Source organism: Triticum urartu, unplaced genomic scaffold (genome assembly GCF_056163025.1).
Source record: "Triticum urartu cultivar PI428250 unplaced genomic scaffold, HENAU_Tu73 scaffold2, whole genome shotgun sequence".
NCBI classification, from domain to species: Eukaryota; Viridiplantae; Streptophyta; class Magnoliopsida; order Poales; family Poaceae; genus Triticum; species Triticum urartu.
This window is the reverse complement of record NW_028260368.1, coordinates 11,635,602-11,659,550: the sequence shown is the minus strand read 5'-3', so window position 1 is coordinate 11,659,550 and position 23,949 is coordinate 11,635,602. Positions and strand designations below refer to the sequence as shown.

The 23,949-nt window shown below is 36.3% G+C and overlaps 2 non-coding genes across 2 annotated transcripts; both read right to left on the bottom strand.

Moving 5' to 3' along the window:
• Positions 1 to 4,699: 4,699 nt before the first annotated feature.
• On the bottom strand, positions 4,700 to 4,773 carry TRNAW-CCA (transfer RNA tryptophan (anticodon CCA)). Its single transcript has one exon. It is a non-coding gene; the product is annotated as a tRNA-Trp (tRNA).
• Positions 4,774 to 4,912: 139 nt separating this feature from the next.
• TRNAP-UGG (transfer RNA proline (anticodon UGG)) lies at positions 4,913 to 4,986 on the bottom strand. The gene has a single exon. It is a non-coding gene; the product is annotated as a tRNA-Pro (tRNA).
• Between the last annotated feature and the right edge of the window lie 18,963 nt (positions 4,987 to 23,949).

The following is a 23,949-nucleotide window of genomic DNA, read 5'->3' as shown; positions in this document are numbered from 1 at the left end:
TTATTCTTTTAGTTACTGATTTTTTTGTTGGATTTCACTCCACCCGTGGTTGGGAACTAGTAATTCGTTGGGTCTACAACGATTTTGGATGGGCTCCTAACGAGCTTATTTTCACTATTTTTGTTTGTAGTTTTCCAGTAATTCTAGATACATGTTTGAAATTTTGGGTCTTTTTTTGTTTAAATCGTCTATCTCCTTCGCTTGTAGTCATTTATCATTCAATTAGTGAAGCATAAATTCATTTGATCTCCCGATATTAATATTAATCAAATTAGCAAGCATCTTTTTTTAGAAAGAAAGCCCTTTTCCATTTTAGCAAAATTCTTTCTATTTATACCTACTTTAAGGTATTCATCATTGCAGTACAACTGTTGCAGTAGAATGACAACAGATTCGTGTATAGGGAACTAGATTAGCTTAGCTACCTATCTAATTTATTGTAGAAATTCTGGGATCTGCGATTGGACATGGAAAATAGAAATACTTTTTCTTGGGTAAAGGAACAGATAACTCGATCGATTTCTGTATCGATCATGATATACGTAATAACTCGGACATCTATTTCAAATGCATATCCCATTTTTGCGCAGCAGGGTTATGAAAACCCACGAGAAGCAACTGGACGAATTGTATGTGCCAATTGCCATTTAGCTAGCAAGCCCGTCGATATTGAAGTTCCCCAAGCTGTGCTTCCCGATACTGTATTTGAAGCAGTTCTTCGAATTCCTTATGATATGCAATTGAAACAAGTTCTTGCTAATGGAAAAAAGGGAGGGTTGAATGTAGGTGCTGTTCTTATTTTGCCCGAGGGATTCGAATTAGCGCCGCCCGATCGTATTTCCCCTGAGTTAAAAGAAAAGATAGGAAATCTTGCTTTTCAGAGTTATCGTCCCGATAAAAAAAACATTCTTGTGATAGGCCCTGTTCCCGGTAAGAAATATAGTGAAATTGTCTTTCCCATTCTTTCCCCTGATCCTGCTACGAAGAAAGATGCTCATTTCTTAAAATATCCCATATATGTAGGGGGAAACCGAGGAAGAGGACAGATCTATCCTGATGGTAGCAAGAGTAACAATACAGTCTATAATGCTACGTCAACAGGTATAGTAAGAAAAATACTACGTAAAGAAAAGGGGGGGTATGAAATATCCATAGTTGATGCATCAGATGGACGCCAAGTGATTGATATTATACCTCCCGGACCAGAACTTCTTGTTTCAGAGGGGGAATCCATCAAGCTTGATCAACCATTAACAAGCAATCCTAATGTGGGAGGTTTTGGTCAGGGGGACGCAGAAATCGTGCTTCAGGATCCATTACGTGTCCAAGGCCTTTTGTTCTTCTTCGCATCCGTTATTTTGGCACAAGTTTTTTTGGTTCTCAAAAAGAAACAGTTTGAAAAGGTTCAATTGTACGAAATGAATTTCTAGGTCCCGGGATTTCTTACCATCAAGTTGGTAAAAAGCCTCGATTTATTGGCAATTGCTAGAATTATCTATGATCTATTTTGGAAATCCTTTTTTTGTTTAGACTGCTTTTTGTTTATGAGATGTCTGGAATTCCTTATTTATATCCCATGCAAAAGAAGAGAATCCAAGGCAAAGGCGAGAACAATCAAATTAAAATTTCTTCTTTTTCGGAGGGATTGCAGGTCTTCTTAATCGTCTATTCGGCACAAGAAAAAGCCTTTTTCTTGTGCCGATTCTTCTTGTATCAAAATAAGAATCCTTTTTCTTCCTAATTCGTCAAAGATTACTATTTCTTCTTTATTCGGGTCTGTCTCTTGGACCTCTTTTTCTTTTGCATAGGTTTAGCCGAGGTAGTGGACAAACAGAGGGGAAGAAAATATGGCGGGGGAAAAATTTCTTGTGATTGTGAGCAAATTGCTTGGCTTGTTTAATTAAGTTCAACTTCAAATTTACAGAAATTTTGCAAAAAAAAAGTAAACTCTTCCATTGAAGGTTTTTTTATTTTTAGGCTAGTTGAATAGTTTTGATTAAGGTTTTATTAGTTTATTACTCGAAACTAAATCAAGGATTTTCAGGATACTTCCTTCGTGGAATAAGATATTGGATCCTCGAGTGATCTCTTTTTCTTGTTGCTTCATAAGAGTGAATCGAATAGATTCAATTCGCGTTATAAGAGTAAAATAAAAATTCCGCGGGTCCTTTCCGCTCTAATCAGATAAAGGGGGGTAAGGACCCGCTAAGCTCCTACTTTTTCATGTTTACAATCTGGTCCCTCCGATTACTATAGAGATGAACCCAATCCAGAATATGAACCATAAAAGAAAACACCTACTAAACCAATCACAGCAATACCAGCTACAGTACCTATCAGCCAAAGAGGAATTCTTCCAGTAGTATCGGCCATTTCCCCTACTTTCCTCCACATTTTATCAATTGGTCATGCTAGAGACAAAAACAGTCATGGGTAGTTATAAGGATGGTATCCTTCCAAATGGGATAAGAGAATTCTTATTAGTCTCTTTCTTTCTCTCAATTGAAGAAGTAATTGGAAAATAAAACAGCAAGTACAAAAATGAGTAATAAACCCCAGTATAGACTGGTACGATTCAATTCAACATTTTGTTCATTCGGGTTTGATTGTGTCATAGTTCTATAGTTGGAATTTGTTTTATCGTTGGATGAACTGCATTGCTGATATTGATCCCAAGAAAAAAACAGTAGGTACAGCTAGTCCGTGAATAGCCAGCCATCGCACTGTAAAAATAGGATAGGTTCGATCTATGGTCATTGGGGCCTCCTAAAAGGATCTACTAAATTCATCGAGTTGTTCTAAAGAATCAAAACGGTCGGTTATTAACGGAATTCCTTGTCGGCTTTCCGTGAAATACTCGTTTGGCCTAGGACTTCCAAACACGTCATAAGCTAAACCCGTACTGACAAATAACCAACCCGCAATGAATAGGGAAGGTATAGTAATGCTATGAATAACCCAGTATCGAATACTGGTAATAATATCAGCAAAAGAACGTTCTCCCGTGCTTCCAGACATGCTGAACTCCCAAAATTTTTGTACATTCAAAAAAGGAATTGATTCCGTAAAAGATGGGATCGACCAGTAAATAGAAAATTACTGATATTTCATCCTTGTGAGATTGTCAATTTTGTACCAAAGGTGTATTTTGAGTATACCGAATTAGTATAGCTATCCTTCCTATGGCACAGCAATCTGGTTTTGCCTGGTTCCGAAACATAATTACTTTTTTATTTTTTTTTTTGTCTATAGGTAAGCTATATGTTATTCAAGGCATCAATAGAAAACCCCATTTTTGTAGGTTCTACTTACTTTTCATTGGCTTCGGAATAATAGAGTAATTCGGAATAGCAGCCAAAATCTTGGGAAAATCTAAGTTAATGATCAATAGGTTTGGATAAATAATTTAGGAAGGATATTCTCATACTGACACAATACAAGGACAAGTATATGTGAAATCTATCCTTTCATAATTCGTAATTCATCCTTGTATTGTTTGTTGGATTAGGTCTAACTTTCTTGACCAAACTGCGAGCGCGGAACTTTACGAGATGAAATAGGGAAAGACAGAAGATAGAATAGAACTTAAAAGGATAATTGAAGTGACTCGTCTTCGAATCTACTTTGGTTGGAGTTCGAAAAAGGAATAAAAATAAAGTAAATTCAAGGAAGAGCTTTCTTTTTTTTTTTTTTTTAACAGCCCCTTGGCAGGTCGTGGAATGCTTTTGTTCTCCTCTTATTCCATATGGAATACAATCAGTTAAAATAAGAAGGAATAGGGGAATATTCGATCGTTCACTCCAAAAAGAGGGTCCTATTGAAAAAGAAATTATCCAAAATAGAAAGAAGTTTTTTTTTTCAAATTCAATTGTTTATTTATCTCTTATTCAAAAATTTCCCTGAAAATTGAATTTCTTTTTTTCATTCAATGGGGTTAGATGATCTAGTTCTTAATATTATTACTTTACTCAATTGACAAATTCCACAACAAATCTCTTGATTCGGAATTAGGGACTCATGTATCATCTGATGAATCCACTTTCTTTTACACTTCTGTATCTTACTCTATCTTGTTTTTTAGTATTATCTAAAATAACTGATGAATTATGAATTTTCCATAACTTAGGTAAATGCTTTACCAACATATGTAGTGTAGTAAAAAAAAATAAATGGAATTTAACTCTTTCATGCTTACTTTAACTAGTTATTTTGGTTTTCTACTGGCTGCTTTAACTATAACCCCAGCTCTATTTATTGGCTTGAACAAGATACGCCTTATTTGAATTGACTGAATAATTATAATTCAGAAAAGAAAAATCTTTCTTTGGGATTCCTGGCATTCTACGACTCTTTTCCAGACTAATTAGGAATTCTTTTCTTGGTCATTGAGATTCGTGGATAATTTAGAGTACTATTTAGGGATAGATCGTACCTCTTTTTTTATCCCCTCGAACAAATCGAAATGATTGAAGTTTTTCTATTTGGAATCGTCTTAGGCCTAATTCCTATTACTTTAGCGGGATTATTCGTGACTGCGTATTTGCAATACAGGCGTGGGGATCAGTTGGATCTTTGATTGAGTCATTTTTTTTTTTTGATTGACCTCCTCCAGACCAGAGAGGAGGTCAAATTGAAATTGGAGTTACAATTCAATTTTGTTAAGTTATTTTACTCTGCTTCGACATAAAATAGATGGAATCACGCTCTGTAGGATTTGAACCTACGACATCGGGTTTTGGAGACCCGCGTTCTACCGAACTGAACTAAGAGCGCTTTCATTCATTCAAAAAGAAAATCTTTTTCTATTCCTAATGTATCTCACGTACGTATAGTCTCCACAAATTCAAGTTATACCCACTTTACTTTAATTGATCTCGTCGCTACTGCCTATAAAGAAGAAAGAAGTAATAGGTAGGGATGACAGGATTTGAACCTGTGACATTTTGTACCCAAAACAAACGCGCTACCAAGCTGCGCTACATCCCTTTTCCAAATTAAATTGTTGTACAATGCCATTGTACACAATTCCTGTCTTCTTTTCCACATCATAATTTTCTTCTTCTTTCTTTCTCTATCTATATATAGAACCCTCGTGTCATTTCTTCTTTTTGGTCTCATATAATTAAGGAATTATATACATATAAAATCCAATATAATTTCGCCTATAAAAGAAGGATTACTTTTCCTTGGTAATATATAGGAAGAAGGGGTCATCTTTTTCTTTTTTAGGGATAGGAAAATTTCGTCGATATGGTTCATTTTATATATAGCATAACAATCTTGGGCAAGAGTTTATGATCATATATGTATTCCAACAAGGAAGGAGGATTTTCAATGCGGGATATAAAAACATATCTCTCTGTAGCACCCGTGCTAAGTACTCTATGGTTTGGTGCTTTAGCAGGTTTATTGATAGAAATTAATCGTTTATTCCCAGATGCTTTGTCATTCCCTTTTTTTTAATTCTAGTTATTGCTATGGGAGGGATAGATTTCTTCGTGATATGACAAAATTTGATCCTTTTCAATCTTTTTTTAGTATCGGAAGGAAAAAGAAAGAAAAGATGGATTGGGTTGAACCTCAGAGTCATTAAAAATTTGGTAAACCCCATTTTTGAAAATAGAAATTCAATTTAAAGGGGTACCCAAGCTAAATAAGGCCTCAGAAATCAGAGCATAGAAAAGGCGGGGCTGGCTAATTAAATGAAAGGATTTCGAACCAAAATCTTTGCTAATTCGACAAGGATTGTATTCTTTAATTATTTCTCTATTTTTTATTACTTAATTAAAGAATAAAAAAAAATTATTCTAATGAATTTTATTCTTCTTCTTCGGATTCAAAATAGAAGAATAAAAGAATAAGTAGAAGAATTAAGTTAAGTCAATCCAAAAAGAAAAGGAGGTTCATGGCCAAGGGAAAAGATGTTAGAATCAGAGTTATTTTGGAATGCATCAGTTGTGTTCGAAAAGGTGCCAATGAGGAATCGACGGGGATTTCTAGATATAGTACTCAAAAGAATCGCCACAATACACCCGGACAATTAGAATTCAAAAAATTTTGTCGTTATTGTCGCAAGCATACGACTCATCACGAAATAAAGAAATAGGAACATCGTGTGTTTGATCTTTCCAAACAACAGAAAGAGTAAGAACTTCATATTTAATATATAAAGAAAACATAGTATAGAATACAAAATACAAATCAACTCATCTGATTTCCGGTAGATATTATTTCATATGTATAGAGGGTATTCATATACTATAATATGAATCAAATAAGATATGGATCAAAGAAAAACTACTTCTTCTGGATCCTAAATTAATAAAATAAAGAAGTGAATTTTCAAATTTTCAAATTTTAAATAAGGAATAAATCATGTATACATCTAAACAACCTTTTCTTAAATCTAAGCAACCCTTTAGTAAATCCAAGCAAACTTTTAATAAATCCAAGCAACCCTTTCGTAAATCCAAGCAAACTTTTCGTAAATTCAAGCAACCTTTTCGTAAATCTAAACAACCTTTTCGTAGGCGTCCCCGGATTGGCCCGGGAGATCGAATTGATTATAGAAACATGAGTTTAATTAATAGATTTATTAGTGAACAAGGAAAAATATTATCGAGACGAATAAATAGATTAACCTTGAAACAACAACGATTAATTACTCTTGCTATAAAACAGGCTCGTATTTTATCTTTCTTACCGTTTCGTAACTATGAGAACGAAAAGCAATTTCAAGCCCAGTCAATTTCAATAATTACAGGTTCTAGACCCAGAAAAAATAGACATATTCCTCAATTAACGCAAAAGTACAATTCCAATCGAAACTTAAGAAACAACAACCAAAATTTAAGAAACAACAACCGGAACTTAAGTTCCGATTGTTGATGTTTTATTCGAATTCGAAAGGGCCAGACCTATATATATTATAAAGAAAGTAATCCAGCTCGTTGATTCCTACCACTTAATCTTAATTTATTGTATCTTCCCGGAGTTCCCTCTCCGGGAATTCATCTTTTATTATTCCAGTATATTACTTTATTTATACCTTTAATTGATGATCTTTATTTTATTGGAAATCGTGTAAAGATTATTTGGATTTGATACAGCTACTTGTGCAAGCATTTTACGATTAAGAATCAATTTCTTCTTGTACAGGTTGTGTATTAATTTACTATAACTATCGAATACTTTATATACCCGCGTTGCTGCGTTTATCCGAGTGATCCACAAACGACGAAAATCCCTCTTTTGCCTACCTCTATCTCGATGAGAGGAAACAAAAGCTCTTTTTACCTGTTGGGTAATCATTCGATTAAGTCTTAAATGAGCCCCTCTAAAGTTTGAGGCAAATGAACGCATTTTTGTTCGTCGTCTCCGGGCTATATATCCTCGCGGAACTCTGGTCATTGAATCAAATTAACCTTAATGAATAACTAATGATTTCTCTTCTTTTAGCCACCCTTTTTCTCATTAATAACAAAACTAATTATTCCGATATATAAAATATTAATTCCAATGGCTTTTGCTATAGTAACCTTCCCAACCACGATTTTTTATTCCACTCCGTTCAGTTATTTCTATACGAAATAACAAATTCATTCTAATAATACTAAAAAAAATAGTGGGTTCCATCGTTTCTATGGTTCCCTTTTAAACGGTGAGGCCCTCTCTATACACCGGAGCCCTTTCTTTCATCAAAAGGTATTGCGAACTTGTATAGTCCACATTCTTTGGCTCTACCTATCCATTATAGAGTAAATAGCTCTTTTCACAATAAGAGTTATCCATACAGTGACGGTATTTAATTATGAAAGTTGGCTAAGTAGCTGACCCTGTTAGTCCGTTCTTTTAAGATAAAGGAGCATAAGCCTTTTTCTTTTTATTACTATTTCCTCCGCTTAATGGATAACCATTTGCTACCAATGGGAGAATTGCTTCTTATTTCCAATTTAGATAATTGGATTTGCACCAAAGGAAACCATAAATTCCATATACCATAGAAATCTAGGATAGAGAAGCTATATCCTATTCATTGGTACTAATCATGGATACTTCAATTTTTTTTATATTTGTTTGAAGTCATGATCTGAACGAGTCGCACATACACCCTAGCACATGTTCCTCGACGCTGAGGGCATCCTTTAAGCGCGGCCGTTTTTCGAGCATTTCGTATTGGCTGTCTTGCGTTTCTAATAAGTTGTTTAACCGTCGGCATGTTGTATGTATATAGAAAAAAATGGATTGGTTTAGATCCATCTTAACCTGATGATTGCTCATCATGAAGTCTTTCTATTTTCTATTAAATCGAGGAAAACACGAATTTAGCTGTGAAATAACTTTACAAGAAATCCGGACACTACCAATCCTTAAACATTTCTGGAAACCACACTGGATCAGTATCGCAGTGCTTGTCAATCATTTCATCCCCTACAATATCGACAAGTCCATAAGCTTTGGCTTCGTCTGCTGACATAAAAACATCCCTTTCCATGTCTTCGGATACAACCCAAAAAGGCTTGCCTGTTCTTACTGCATAAACCCTTGTGATCATTTCGCGAACTTTGTGTAACTCTTCTACTTCTAGTAAAAATTCTGGTGTCCTTGCCCGATAATAAGCACTAGCAGGTTGGTGAAGCATAATCCTCGCGTGAGGGAATGCTATACGCTTGGTGGGTTCTCCTCCAAGCAGAATGAAGGACGCCATGGAGGCGGCTATTCCGAGGCATATTGTATATATATCTGGTGTCACCGTTTGCATCGTATCAAAAATAGCCATTCCTGAGATTAGCCACCCGCCTGGGGAGTTTATAAACAAAAAAATATCACTAATTCCATCTTCTATACTCAGATATACCATGAGACCTGTAATATGATTCGTGATCTCGCAACGAATCTCTTGACCTAAAAAAAGTGTCCTTTCTCGATACATAACATTGTATAAGTCAACCCAAGTCGCTTCTTCATCTCCAGGAATCCGGTAAGGTACTTTTGGAACACCAATGGGCATATTAGATTAATATTATTAAATTTAAGTAAGAAAACCACACTTTAATATGGAAACGTAAGAATGGAACAGAAAGAAAGAATCCGCAGTTTATTGTCTTAATTTTTATTCTTATTCTATATGAATATTATAGATTCTATTAATACGTAGATTGAAAGGTTATACATATAAGGAATGTAAGACAGATTGAATAAAGAAAAGGGAATGGGTGATTTGAATGCTAAACAAAGAGGGGTAGCGATCTATTCTTCGTTTTTTCCAAATTGGCCAAGTTACCCATTGCATATTGGCACTTATCGAGTATAGAATAGATCTGCTTCTCTTTCTTCTTATGAACAGAATTGGCTTCTTATTTTTAATGGAATGAAATAAATATTCGCGCTTTCTGACACAGAATCCCCTAGAAGGGTTAGGTACATAGGATATGGATAGTCTTTTTCAATGCGATAAAATAAAGCGACATCGTGTCTATTTTTCTTTGCTAAAGGGGTATTTCCATGGGTTTGCCTTGGTATCGTGTTCATACTGTCGTATTGAATGATCCGGGTCGATTGCTTGCGGTGCATATAATGCACACAGCTCTAGTTTCTGGTTGGGCTGGCTACAATGGCTTTATACGAATTAGCAGTTTTTGATCCCTCTGATCCTGTTCTGGATCCAATGTGGAGACAAGGTATGTTCGTAATTCCCTTCATGACTCGTTTAGGAATAACGGATTCGTGGGGTGGTTGGAGTATTTCAGGAGGAACTGTAACAAATCCGGGTATTTGGAGTTATGAAGGTGTGGCAGGTACGCATATTGTGTTTTCTGGCTTGTGTTTCTTGGCAGCGATCTGGCATTGGGTATATTGGGACCTAGAAATATTCTCTGATGAGCGGACGGGAAAACCCTCTTTGGATTTGCCCAAGATCTTTGGAATTCATTTATTTCTTGCAGGGGTGGCTTGCTTTGGCTTTGGGGCATTTCATGTAACGGGTTTGTATGGTCCTGGGATATGGGTATCCGATCCTTATGGACTAACTGGAAAAGTACAAGCTGTAAATCCAGCGTGGGGTGCAGAAGGTTTTGATCCTTTTGTTCCGGGGGGAATAGCTTCTCATCATATTGCTGCGGGTACATTGGGTATATTAGCGGGCTTATTCCATCTTAGTGTCCGTCCGCCTCAACGTCTATATAAAGGATTACGTATGGGCAATATTGAAACTGTACTTTCCAGTAGTATCGCTGCTGTTTTTTTTGCAGCTTTCGTAGTTGCTGGAACTATGTGGTATGGGTCAGCAACGACCCCAATCGAATTATTTGGGCCTACTCGTTATCAGTGGGATCAGGGATACTTTCAGCAAGAAATATATCGAAGAGTTAGCAATGGTTTAGCCGAAAATCTTAGTTTATCAGAAGCTTGGTCTAAAATTCCCGAAAAATTAGCCTTTTATGATTATATTGGTAATAATCCGGCAAAAGGGGGATTATTCAGAGCAGGCTCAATGGACAATGGGGATGGAATAGCTGTTGGATGGTTAGGACATCCCGTCTTTAGAGATAAAGAAGGACGTGAGCTTTTTGTACGCCGTATGCCTACTTTTTTTGAAACATTTCCGGTTGTTTTGGTAGATGAGGAGGGAATTGTTAGAGCAGACGTTCCTTTTAGAAGAGCAGAATCCAAATATAGTGTTGAACAAGTAGGTGTAACGGTGGAGTTCTATGGTGGCGAACTTAATGGAGTAAGTTATTCTGATCCTGCTACTGTAAAAAAATATGCGAGGCGTTCTCAATTAGGGGAAATTTTTGAATTAGACCGGGCTACTTTGAAATCTGATGGTGTTTTTCGCAGCAGTCCAAGGGGTTGGTTCACTTTTGGTCATGCTACCTTTGCTTTGCTCTTCTTTTTCGGACACATTTGGCATGGCGCTAGAACATTGTTCCGAGATGTTTTTGCTGGTATTGATCCAGATTTGGATGCTCAAGTGGAATTTGGAACATTCCAAAAAGTGGGAGATCCAACTACAAGGAAACAGGCAGTTTGATACACATTGTTATAGTATCTTTCACCTCTCTTTTTTGATTTGACATGGGAAACATCTCCCATCCTTTCTTTGACTCTTTTTCTTTCTTTATATGGGAAATTATCCCAAATGACAAATGAATAGGTGTGGAAGTTATAATTGTAAATAAACCAGGATCGAATCTATGGAAGCATTGGTTTATACGTTCCTTTTAGTTTCGACTTTAGGGATAATTTTTTTCGCTATCTTCTTCCGAGAACCACCTAAGGTTCCACCAACTCCAACTAAAAGAATAAAATAATTTCATTTAAGTAAGAAGTCCCCCTATCTGGGAGACTTCTTACTTAAATTAGTCTCCGTGTTCTTCGAATGGATCTCTTAATTGTTGAGAGGGTTGCCCAAACGCGGTATATAAGGCATACCCAGTAAAGCTTACAAGTAAACCAGATATGGAGATGGCGACTAAAGTTGCTGTTTCCATTTTTATAGAATTTCAAGATTACAATGGATCTACGAAAAGATCGTGTATTTACAACTACAACGGAATAGTATACAAAGTCAACACCAATGATTAAATAGAATTTATGGCTACACAAACCGTTGAAGATAGTTCTAAACCTAGGCCAAAACGAACTGGTGCAGGTAGTTTACTGAAACCCTTGAATTCGGAATATGGGAAAGTCGCCCCGGGTTGGGGGACTACTCCTTTTATGGGGATCGCAATGGCTTTATTCGCTATATTCCTATCTATCATTTTAGAAATTTATAATTCTTCCGTTTTACTGGACGGAATTTTAACCAATTAGGTTTCTACTAACTAAAACTAGGAAGTCAGAGTTTTTCCATCCAAAAAAGCCTTTCTAGTTTAAGATCTACATTTCTAGATATTATGGTAGTTCGACCGCGGAATTTTTTTGTTTCGGTATCTCTGGAATATGAGTGTGTGACTTGTTAGAATTGATCCTATTGATAATACATAGAAAGGGCCTGTTATCTCTATCAAGATGATTCTAATTCGTCAGATATTATTTATTCTAGTATCTGGAACACGAAATAGATAGAGTGGATCAAAAAAAAATGGAACTATGATTCATACTCACTATTAAGACCTCGCAACCAGACTGAAAAATTCAAGTAGTTCTTAAATAAAAATAAAAAAGAAATTTTCTTCCTTCCAATTTTGTTTGCCCAAAAGACAACTTTTTTTCTCTCGATTTTGTCGAGTCATTACACTGATTCAATAAATGATTATCAAGCGGTTCTTATTCGAAGAACCCTTGCCTTTTGTTTAGCTTGAGACTAAATCATCGTGGCTCTAGTATGAATCTAAGGTTTTAATTGAACTGATTCATAGGATCTCAACAAGATAATTTCTATATTACGCATAAAAAAACAAATCCTTTATAGGGAAGAGAAAAGTCAAGAAGCCTCTAATGACCAACATAAGGGAAAGGAAGAAAGAAAGACGCGCCAACTTGAGATTTTTTGGCATTATCATCACAAAGAAGATATTCCGGATTTTTCTTATTTGATATCTTCAAGGCAAATCGACCCAATTCAGTGGCTGATGAAGTTTTGAACCTTTTTTCTAATATTCGTTGAAAATTTTTGTGTTTCTGCTTGAGCCGTACGAGATGAAATTTTCATATACGGCTCTTAGAGGGGGACTCGGGTTAGTTACCTATCTCAATAAAGTATATGATTGGTTTGAGGAACGTCTTGAGATTCAGGCAATTGCAGATGATATAACTAGTAAATATGTTCCTCCCCATGTCAACATATTTTATTGTTTAGGGGGAATTACACTTACTTGTTTTCTAGTACAAGTCGCTACCGGTTTTGCTATGACTTTTTACTACCGACCAACCGTTACAGAGGCTTTTTCCTCGGTTCAATACATAATGACCGAGGCCAACTTTGGTTGGTTAATCCGATCAGTTCATCGATGGTCAGCAAGTATGATGGTTTTAATGATGATCCTGCATGTATTTCGTGTGTATCTCACAGGGGGATTTAAAAAACCCCGCGAATTAACTTGGGTCACAGGTGTGGTTTTGGCTGTTTTGACTGCATCATTTGGTGTAACTGGTTATTCTTTGCCTTGGGATCAAATTGGCTATTGGGCAGTCAAAATTGTGACAGGTGTACCTGACGCCATTCCGGTAATAGGATCGCCTTTAGTGGAGTTATTACGCGGAAGTGCTAGTGTGGGCCAATCCACTTTGACTCGTTTTTATAGTTTACATACCTTTGTACTGCCTCTGCTTACTGCCGTATTTATGTTAATGCACTTTCCAATGATACGTAAGCAAGGTATTTCGGGTCCTTTATAGGGAAGGCATATCATAGAGAATTATAATTATCATATATCATATCGGGTAGGTTTTGGTATTTCATTGCTACAAGCATGGGTTATTGTAAAATAACACATGTCATTTGGATACTTCTCTTCAACTCCAAAGTATTTTTATACAATACAAATAGTTGAAGTTAATTTTACGAAAGAAAAAAGGCGGATTATGGGAGTGTGTGACTTGAATTATTGATTTGGCCATGCAGATAAAGAATTGGATCTGCCACATTAGAATTCACAACCAAAGGTGTCTCCGCATCCAATCAACATGTAAGTCCCCTACCTAGGAAGGATAGGCTGGTTCACTTGAGGAGAATATCTTCTATGATCATACCGCAACCATGTCATCCATGAACAGGCTCCGTAAGATCCCATAGAGTAGAAATGGAATAAGTCATGTGACATGATCCAGTTCTCTATTTATTACACTTACCTTTTTATTATAGTATGGAAATGCATTCATTTTCTTTGCATCGATTGTGATCCGCAATACTATCGGAGTAAAAGAAGGGATCTAAGGAAGAATGTAGGCTAAACTTTTTGATTTTTTATTAGTAACAAGTAAATATTTTGTTTGGAGGTAAGAAACTTGCGATATTGAGGGGATAAATACCAACTAATCAAGAGACATGAGACAATCCACAAAGCAATTGATCATGATCAAATTTGTAAGCCCACTTGGATATTGAGCATTTACCCATAAGAATAGGATTATTTTCAATGAGTAGTTGTAGGTGCAACTTCGGAAAAGAGAATCTGATAAAGCTTTTCTTGCCTAGAGTCATTGAGTCATTATAAACCTTAATTCTATTAAGGATCTTCCGCGGTCTTATTTCTTTCACTCTTGCTCGAGCCGGATGATGATAAATTCTCATGTCCGGTTCCTTTGGGGGATGGATCCTAAAGAGTTCACCTATCCCAATAACAAAGAAACCAGACTTAAATGATCCTGTATTAAGAGCTAAATTAGCTAAAGGGATGGGACATAATTATTACGGGGAACCCGCATGGCCCAACGATCTTTTATATATTTTTCCAGTAGTAATTCTAGGTACTATTGCATGTAATGTAGGTTTAGCGGTTCTCGAGCCATCAATGATTGGTGAACCGGCAGATCCGTTTGCAACTCCTCTGGAAATATTACCCGAGTGGTACTTCTTTCCCGTGTTTCAAATACTCCGTACGGTACCCAATAAGTTATTGGGCGTTCTTTTAATGGTTTCTGTGCCAACAGGCTTATTGACAGTACCTTTTCTAGAGAATGTCAATAAATTCCAAAATCCATTTCGCCGCCCAGTAGCTACGACCGTTTTTTTAATCGGTACTGTAGTAGCTCTTTGGTTAGGTATTGGAGCAACATTACCCATTGATAAATCATTAACTTTAGGTCTTTTTTAGATATTTTTTGATTCATTCAACCGTGAAGTACCATAGGTATCTAGGAAATAGTTACTTCCAAGTGAATCTTCCCTAGATACCTAAAATCCATTTTATTATGATCCATTTCGCGAAAATATAGATTGTACCAAAGATGCTAAATTGTTTTCTTTTTATTCTAACTCGAAAAAGAAGAAGAAAAAAAATTGCAATGGATTTAAAACGAGAGTTTATTCTTAAGTAAATCAATTGGGAGATGCTTCTCTAGAGTGTCCCATATATGTTTTCTATCTTCCATACGAAAACTGTCAATTCTCAGAAGATCTTCTTCAGTCTTACTCAAAAGGTCCAATAGTGTATGTATATTGGCCCTTTTTAGACAATTATACGTTCTAGAAGTCAATTCTAATTGATCAATAAAAATACAATTCAATGGAATTCCTTTTTTGTTTTTCTTTAGATTAGTTAATCTTTTTTGAAAAGTAAAAAGGGGTGGAGTAAACCTGTTTTTATTTTCTTCGAAACTAGCGCCCTCTTCCTCCGCGTGTAGAAAAGGAAGAAATAAATCAATCAAATTACGAGAAGCCTCATAAAGTGCTTCCTTAGGGGTTAAACTTCCATTAGTCCATATTTCTAGAAAAAGTATCTCGTGTTTTTCATTTCCATTCCCACAAGAAAAAATACTATAATTCACATTTCGAACAGGCATGGATACAGCATCTATAGGATAACTTCCATCTTGATAGTTCTTTCTGAGTTCTGTCTGATATCCACGATCTCTCTTGATCTGTAAATCAATACAGAAATCAATGGGCTCTGTCAAGTTAGCTATAGGTTGTGCCGTATCAACGATTTCTACGGAAGGCGGTAAGATGATATCTTGAGCAGTTATGTATCTAGGACCTTTGACGCAAATGGATGCGTCTCTAACTCCATAGAGATTACTTCTCAATACAATTTCTTTCAAATTTAGTAAAATTTCTTGTACGGATTCTTCAATACCTGCTATTGTAGAATACTCGTGCGGCACGCTCCCAAATTTTGCACGTGTGATACATGTTCCTTCTATTTCTCCAAGTAAAGCTCTTCGCAAGGCAATACCGACGGTGTCCGCTTGACCTTTTCTAAGCGGGGACAGAATGAAACGACCATAATAAAGGCGCTTACTATCTACTCTTGATTCAACACACTTCCACTGTAGTGTTTGAGTGGATCCTGCTACCTCCTCTCGAACCATAATAGACTAGTATTATTATTTTATCATTGAATCGTTTATTTCTCTTGAAATGAAAGTTGAAAGCGGGTTAATTCTTTTACAGACGTCTTTTTTTAGGCGGTCGACATCCATTATGCGGCATAGGTGTTACATCGCGTATACAACTTAATCGCACACCACTTTTAGCAATGGCTCGTAATGCGGCATCTCTTCCACTACCAGCGCCCTTTACCATAACTTCTGCTCGTTGCAAACCTACTGTACGAATAGCATCTACTGCTGTTCTTTGACCAGCATAGGGTGATGCTTTTCTTGAGCTTTTGAATCCACAAGTACCGGCCGAGGACCAAAAAACCACCCGACCTTGTGGGTCTGTAACAGTTATAATGGTATTGTTGAAACTAGCTTGAACATGAATAACCCCTTTTGTTATTCTACGTGCACTCTTCCGTAAACTAAAACGTGCATTCCTACGTAAACCAATACGCACTTTCTTACGTGAACCAATTTTTGGTATAGCTTTTGCCATATTTTATTATCTCATAAATATGAGTTAGAAATAAAAAAAAGAAAAAAAGATACAAAGATATCCGTTTCAGGGTAAAATAAACCCTTTACTTTAATTATTTTAAATGAAATTATTTTATTTGGAATTGGAACATTTCCGCGGGTACTTTTTTTTACTTTTTAGAAAGTAAAGTTCTTTTTCGAAAGATTACCCCTGTCTTTGTTTATGCTTCGGATTAGAGCAAATGACTCTAATTCGTCCACGCCTACGAATCAGTCGACATTTTGTACAAATTTTACGAACGGAAGCTCTTATTTTCATATTTCCGTATCCTTTTTTAAACTATGAATCTAATCTTTTGGAAAAAATAAGTCTCTTCGCTTGAATTTTAGAACTTAGAATTTATTACCCTAGAAAAAAAAAGAAAAACCTAATCCTTTGAATCTTTGGTATCCTTCAAATCTTCGCTATCCTTCAAATCTTCGCTATCCTTCGAGTCTTCGATACGCTTCGAATCCTTATGGGGAAGTCTATAAATTATACGTCCCTTGCTTGAATCATAACGACTTACTTCAATTTTGACCCTATCCCCCATCAGTATTCGTATAGAACTAGACCGTATCTTTCCTGAAATATAGCCTAGGATGATGGTGTCATTCTCTAGCCGAACGCGGAACATTCCATTGGGTAGGGCTTCCGTAACTAAACCTTCGAAAGTTACTTTTGCTTCTCTCGGGTTTTTTTTTTCTCTCCTATTTTTTTTTTCTGTCATATTTTTTTTCTCCTATTTTTCTATTTTTATTTTAAAAATAGGAAGGGCGAGATAGAATTCGAGCACTATAGGCGGGGCGATTACCATATATAACATAAGACTTCTCCCCCAATTCTGTTTAGTCGAGCTTCTCGATCTGTCATTATTCCTCGAGAAGTAGAAAGAATAGCAATTCCCATTCCACCCAAAACTTTAGGAATTCCTTGATAGTTGGTATAAATTCGTAAGCCGGGTCGGCTGATACGCTTTAAAAAGGTTCTTGTTCTATATATTCCTTTTATAGTCTTTCTCTTTTGATGTCGCAAAGTTGAAACCAAGAAATATCTGTTACGTTCCTGATGTTTCCGAACACTTTCAATAAAACCCTCTCGTAGAAGTATTTTAACAATGTTTTCGGTAATATTTGTAGATACTACTCGAACTGTTCCTTTTTTATTCATGTCCGCATTTCTTATAGAGGTTAGTAAATCAGCAATAGTGTCCTTGCCCATAAGACTCTAATTCTAGGTTCCTCCTAATTTTTCTATAATCAACATGTTTTCTTTTTTTTTTTTTCATTTTGGATTTTAAAACATATACGTAAAACACAATCTACTAAATTAATTCTTTGGTCTCAATTTCGCCTACTAGTATTTATAATACTTCAGGAGCTAATGAAACTATTTTGGTAAAATTCAATTCTCTCAATTCCTCGGCAATCGCGCCAAAAACTCGAGTTCCTTTTGGATTGCCTTTTTGATCAATTATAACCGCAGCATTGTCATCATAGCGGATTATTATACCGTCTTCGCATTTGAACTCTTTACATGTACGTACAATTACAGCTCGAATTACTTCGGATCTTTCTAGAGGCATTTGGGGCAATGCGTCTTTGATTACAGCAACAATAACATCACCAATACGAGCATATCGCTGATTACCAGCAGCTCCTATGACTCGAATACACATCAATTTTCGAGCTCCACTATTATCTGCTACATTTAAAAGGGTCTGAGGTTGAATCATATTATTTTGATTTCAATTTGTTATTTCAATGCAAAAGGATGAAAGAAATATTGTCTTTCCAGAAAGAAAAACCGAGCATTTTTTTTTATCTTCCATACCCCTTTTAGGGTTCTATATCTCTAATCGAATAAATTGACTTCGTATGGGCATTTTACTGGCAGCTATGGAGATAGCTGCTCTAGCTACAGTTTCAGATACTCCCCCCATTTCATAAAGTATACGACCAGGTTTAACAACGGATACCCAATATTCGGGGGACCCCTTTCCCGAGCCCATACGTGTTTCCGTGGGTCTTAGTGTAACCGGTTTGTCGGGAAATATACGTACCCATATTTTTCCACCACGACGTGCATATCGTGTTATTGCTCTTCGTCCTGCTTCTATCTGTCTCGCCGTGATCCAAGCGGGTTCAAGTGCTTGAAGAGCATATCTACCAAAACAAATACGATTGCCTCGGCAGGATTTTCCTTTCATTCTTCCTCTATGTTGTTTGCGAAATCTGGTTCTTTTGGGGTTATAGTCGATGGTTCTCTTTCTTAGTTCCATCTCTACTGCAAAACTGGACATGAGAGTTTCTTCTCATCCAGCTCCTCGCGAATGGAATCAGAAAGCATGTAAATTTCTCTAATTCATAATATTCCAAAATATTACGGTACGGATAGATACACATTAATAGATAATAGAAAAAGTTCGGTTTTTTTTATATTGAATTTGTTAAAACAGAAAAATATAATATATAGTCAAAAAAGAAGATCTAGAATATATCCAGATGTGTGTGTATATTTATCTAAATTCTATATTTATAGATAATGTAATCCTTCTTAAAAAAATCCTTATTTTTACTCTTATTGAATCGCGGTAAAGTATTCTAATTCAATAAGAATTTCGCGGGCGAATATTTACTCTTTCCTGTCTTATTTGTTAATTTATAAACTTACCAAATAAGACAATTTTTTTGGTTTGTTCCGCCATCCCACCCAATGAAGTGTTAGGATTCTTTTCAATAAAATCCTATGGAATCATAGGTTCTGTCGTTCCCACTGCTTCTCCTTGAATGGTTAGGTCTGAATCCCGCAACGGAGCTTCCAAAAAATTTCTTTCCGAGTTAATTTTCTCAGTTTTATTAACCCGGGCGGCTCTTTATTATTGCTTTAAATTTGTAGTTCTTGTTTCAAGTTACAATTTTTAATTCTCTATTATTTTTATTATATTGATGCTTTATCACATTGCCTTTTATGATGTAATTCATAGACCATACATAGTGGAATCCTATATCTTATTTATTTCCTCTTCCTTCTTTCTATCATCCCTCCCTTTATCCACATCCCTTTAGTTTTGCTTCACAACCTAGAATCCCTTTTCTTTTTTAGAGAAAAAATTGCAGTTGCTACAACTATATGACACATCTACTCATTTATGTTATGATAGAGGTATTTATTCATATAGTGACTGTTTCTTAGTTAGGATCTCGACAATACGAAGCAATAGGTTGGTTATTAGTTAATTTTCTATAATTACTAAGTTTTTTTCTTAAAAAAAAGAAAAAAATAACGAGTCACACACTAAGCATAGCAATTATATTAAATGATTTATCAATTTTCATTAAATCTTATAGAAAGAGGTATAATTTCTTCTTTTGCAGGGATTTCAGGAAAAAAGTCTCTTGTCATTTTTTATTCTATCAATGGACAGAATCCGAAGACAAGATTACTTATTCTTCGTCTACGAATATCCAAATTTTTACACCTAATACTCCATAGATAGTCCGAATTGGATAGCAGCAATAATCAATTTTAGCGCGAATTGTTTGGAGGGGAAGTCTACCCTTTTTAATAGATTCGGCGCGTGCAATTTCTTTTCCTCCGAGACGACCCGCAATTTTTACTTTTACTCCCCTTATATCTGCTTTTTTAGTTAATTCAATGGCTTTTTTCATTGCCTTTCGGAATGAAACTCTATTTTTTAATTGGAAAGCTATATATTCTGCAAGAATGTTAGGCTGTCTATAAGGTTCTTTAACTTTTTCGATAGAAATATTAAATCTCTGGTTTACAGAGTTAATTTCCTTTTGTAGATCTTTCTCTAATTCTTCGATTGCTCCTTTTTTCTTTAATAAATTTGGGAATCCAATATGGATTATGACGTGGATCGTATCGATTTCTTTTTGGATTTCTATATGTGTAATTACTTCGGAACTTGAACCTGAGTCCATTTTTCTATTATGTGTAATTACTTCGGAACTTGAGTCTGATTCTATTTTTCTATTCGAGCCCTTTTTCCTATTCTTTTGTATATAGTTCTTGATACAATCCCTTATTTTTTTATCTTCCTGTAGACCTTCAGAATAATTTTTTGGTTGTGCGAACCAAAAGGAATGGTGTTTTTGGGTTGTACCAAGTCTGAAACCGAGTGGATTTATTTTTTGTCCCATATTTTTCTATTCTATATTTTTTTTACTGGGAATCGAAATCTTAGATGGATCTAAAGGTTATTTAGATTTCTTTACTATATTTAGTACAATTGTTATATGACACATGCTTTTTTTTATGGGGAAACTACGTCCTCGAGCTCGAGGTCTGAATTTCTTCATAATAGTACTCCTACTGACTTCGGCTTTAGTAATAAATAAATTCGCTTTGTCGAAATCCCTATAATGAGTAGCATTTGCGGCTGCCGAATAAACCAACTTTAAGATGGGATAAGATGCTCGATAGGGCATGAGGTTCAGTATCATAACAGTTTCCTCGTAGTAACGCCAGCGAATCTCGTCAAGAACTCTTTGTGCTTTGAAAACAGACATAGGGATACGTTTTTGTGCTTTGAAAACTCTCTCGAACTTAAGTAGACGATCGGTTGGAACTTTCCTTGCGAGTTTCCTTAGCCCACTTTTCTTCTTCTTTATCCTAGGGATATACTTTACTAGTTTGAAACTTGTCATAAATAAGGTTATTCCCCGCCTACCTTTACTTTATTTTGAATCTTTTTTTCTTCTTAATCTTTCTATTCAGAATTCAGTTAACGACGAGATTTAGTATCCTTTCTTGCATTTTCATAACTCGTGAAATGCCGAGTAGGCACGAATTCCCCCAATTTGCGACCTACCATAGGATTTGTTATGTAAATAGGTATATGTTCCTTTCCATTATGAATCGCGATTGTATGGCCAACCATTGTGGGTAGAATGCTAGATGCCCGGGACCACGTTACTATTGTTTCTTTCTCCTCCTTCATATTGACCTTTTCTATCTTTGCCAATAAATGATGAGCTACAAAAGGATTCGTTTTTTTTCGTGTCACAGCTGATTACTCCTTTTTTCCTTTTTAAAGAGTGGCATTCTATGTCCAATATCTCGATCGAAGTACGGAGGTCAGAATAAATAGAATAATGATCAATGGAAAAAAGAAAAAAATCCTTTAGCTGGATAAGGGGCGGATGTAGCCAAGTGGATCAAGGCAGTGGATTGTGAATCCACCATGCGCGGGTTCAATTCCCGTCGTTCGCCCATCGCATTATTGCAAATTCCAAAAATGCAATTTTCCATATTCCTAGTTACGTATTTACTTACGGCGACGAAGAATAAAACTATCGCTATATTTTTTCCTTTTCCTAGTTCTTCTTCCAAGCGCAGGATAACCCCAAGGGGTTGTGGGTTTTTTTCTACCAATGGGAGCTTTCCCTTCACCGCCCCCATGGGGGTGGTCCACAGGGTTCATAACTACCCCTCTTACTACGGGGCGTTTACCTAGCCAACACTTAGATCCGGCTCTACCCAAACTTTTTTGGTTCACCCCAACATTACCCACTTGTCCGACTGTTGCTAAGCAGTTTTGGGATACTAAACGGACCTCCCCAGATGGTAATCTTAAAGTGGCCGATTTACCCTCTTTTGCAATGAGTTTCGCTACAGCACCTGCTGCTCTAGCTAATTGCCCACCCCTTCCACGTGTGATTTCTATGTTATGCATGGCCGTGCCTAAGGGCATATCGGTTGAAGTAGATTCTTCTTTTCTCTCAAAAAACCCCTTCCCAAACTGTACAAGCTTCTTCCAAAGCATACGGCTTTCTAGATGTATATGACGATCTCTAGACAGATGGATCTTATATGAATCATATGATGAAGTACCACATGAGTGGATATATAGGAAAGGAATCCAAATCTGCCGAATCGCTCATGTTATGATCTTCTACATCCTAGGTCTCTGCGTTCCGTCATCTGGCTTATGTTCTTCATGTAGCATTCAGATCGAATGACTCTATGAAATTACGTCGATACTTCCACATATTATGGGTAACGTAGGAGACATCCCTATTTTCCCCCGGGGGTCTTAATTACCACTGCTTAGCTTTCAATTTGCCTCTGACCATCAAATTAAATGTGAATAACCCGTCCTCCTCTCTTTGAAACAAGGGGCGCTTCCGGTTCTGTGCGTGCTTCAAACAATTTTGTCTTCTCCATATTACCATATCTCTAGAGCCAATAATTTTCTATGAGGAACTACTGAACTCAATCACTTGCTGCCGTTACTCAACAGTTTTCTGTTGAGGTCTATCCCGTAGAGGTAGTCAAATTGGATCAGTGATCGATTTCTAGGTTTCGTCGTAAACCTAATTGGTTACTTCCAATTACGTAAATCAATAGTTCAAACCGCACTCAAAGGTAGGGCATTTCCCATTGATATAGGAACTTTTGTACCAGAAACAATAGTATCTCCAATTATAGCCCCTCTGGGATGTAAAATATATCTCTTCTCACCATCCCCATAGTGTATGAGACAAATGTATGCATTTCGATTAGGGTCGTATTCTATGGTTACGATTCTACCAGATATGTCTTTTTGATTCCGTCGAAAATCTATTTTACGGTATAGGCGCTTATGACCTCCCCCTCTATGCCTTGCGGTAATGATTCCTCTGGAATTACGACCTTTACCACAACGGTGCCGTCCATGGATCAAATTATTTCGTGGATTGGATTTCACTTGCCTGTCTACGGTTCCCTTGCGTGTGCTCGGGATAGGTGTTTTGTATAAATGTTTCGCCGTATTATTAAGTATTCTCCTTTAGTTTTTTTCTCTATCTAGAAGTGGAATAGAATAACCCGGTTGAAGGGTAATGATCATACGTCTGTAATGCATTGTATGGCCCAGAATAGGTCCTATTCTTCTACCTTTTCCAGGTAGTCGATGGCTATTCACAGCTACCACCTTAACACCAAAGAAGAGTTCGACCCAATGCTTTATTTCTGTCTTAGTGAATCCCGATTCGACATTAAAAGTATATTGATTCTTTCCCAATAAACGAAGACTTTTTTCTGTAAATACTGCGTATTTGATTCCATCCATAAATCGACTTTCCCTCCTATGCTCTGAGTTCCAGTATCGATAAGAATTCGAGTTCTTATTGTTCTTATGTTATGGTATGAATATACCATACCAATTCGTTATGTATGGATGATGGATGAGATTCCATGGATAGAGAGCCAGTTCCAATAGACTTATGGAATGTTCCCGTTCGTGTGCATCCAGCAGGAATTGAACCCGCAAATTTACCAATTATGAGTTGGGCGCTTTAACCATTCAGCCATGGATGCTTAACAGGGATCATCGTACATCGTAAATAACCAATTTTCATATAGAAAGACATATCATAGAAAAATGAAATCGAAAATATTCCGAGATGGCAAATATTCGGAGATGACTATGAAAA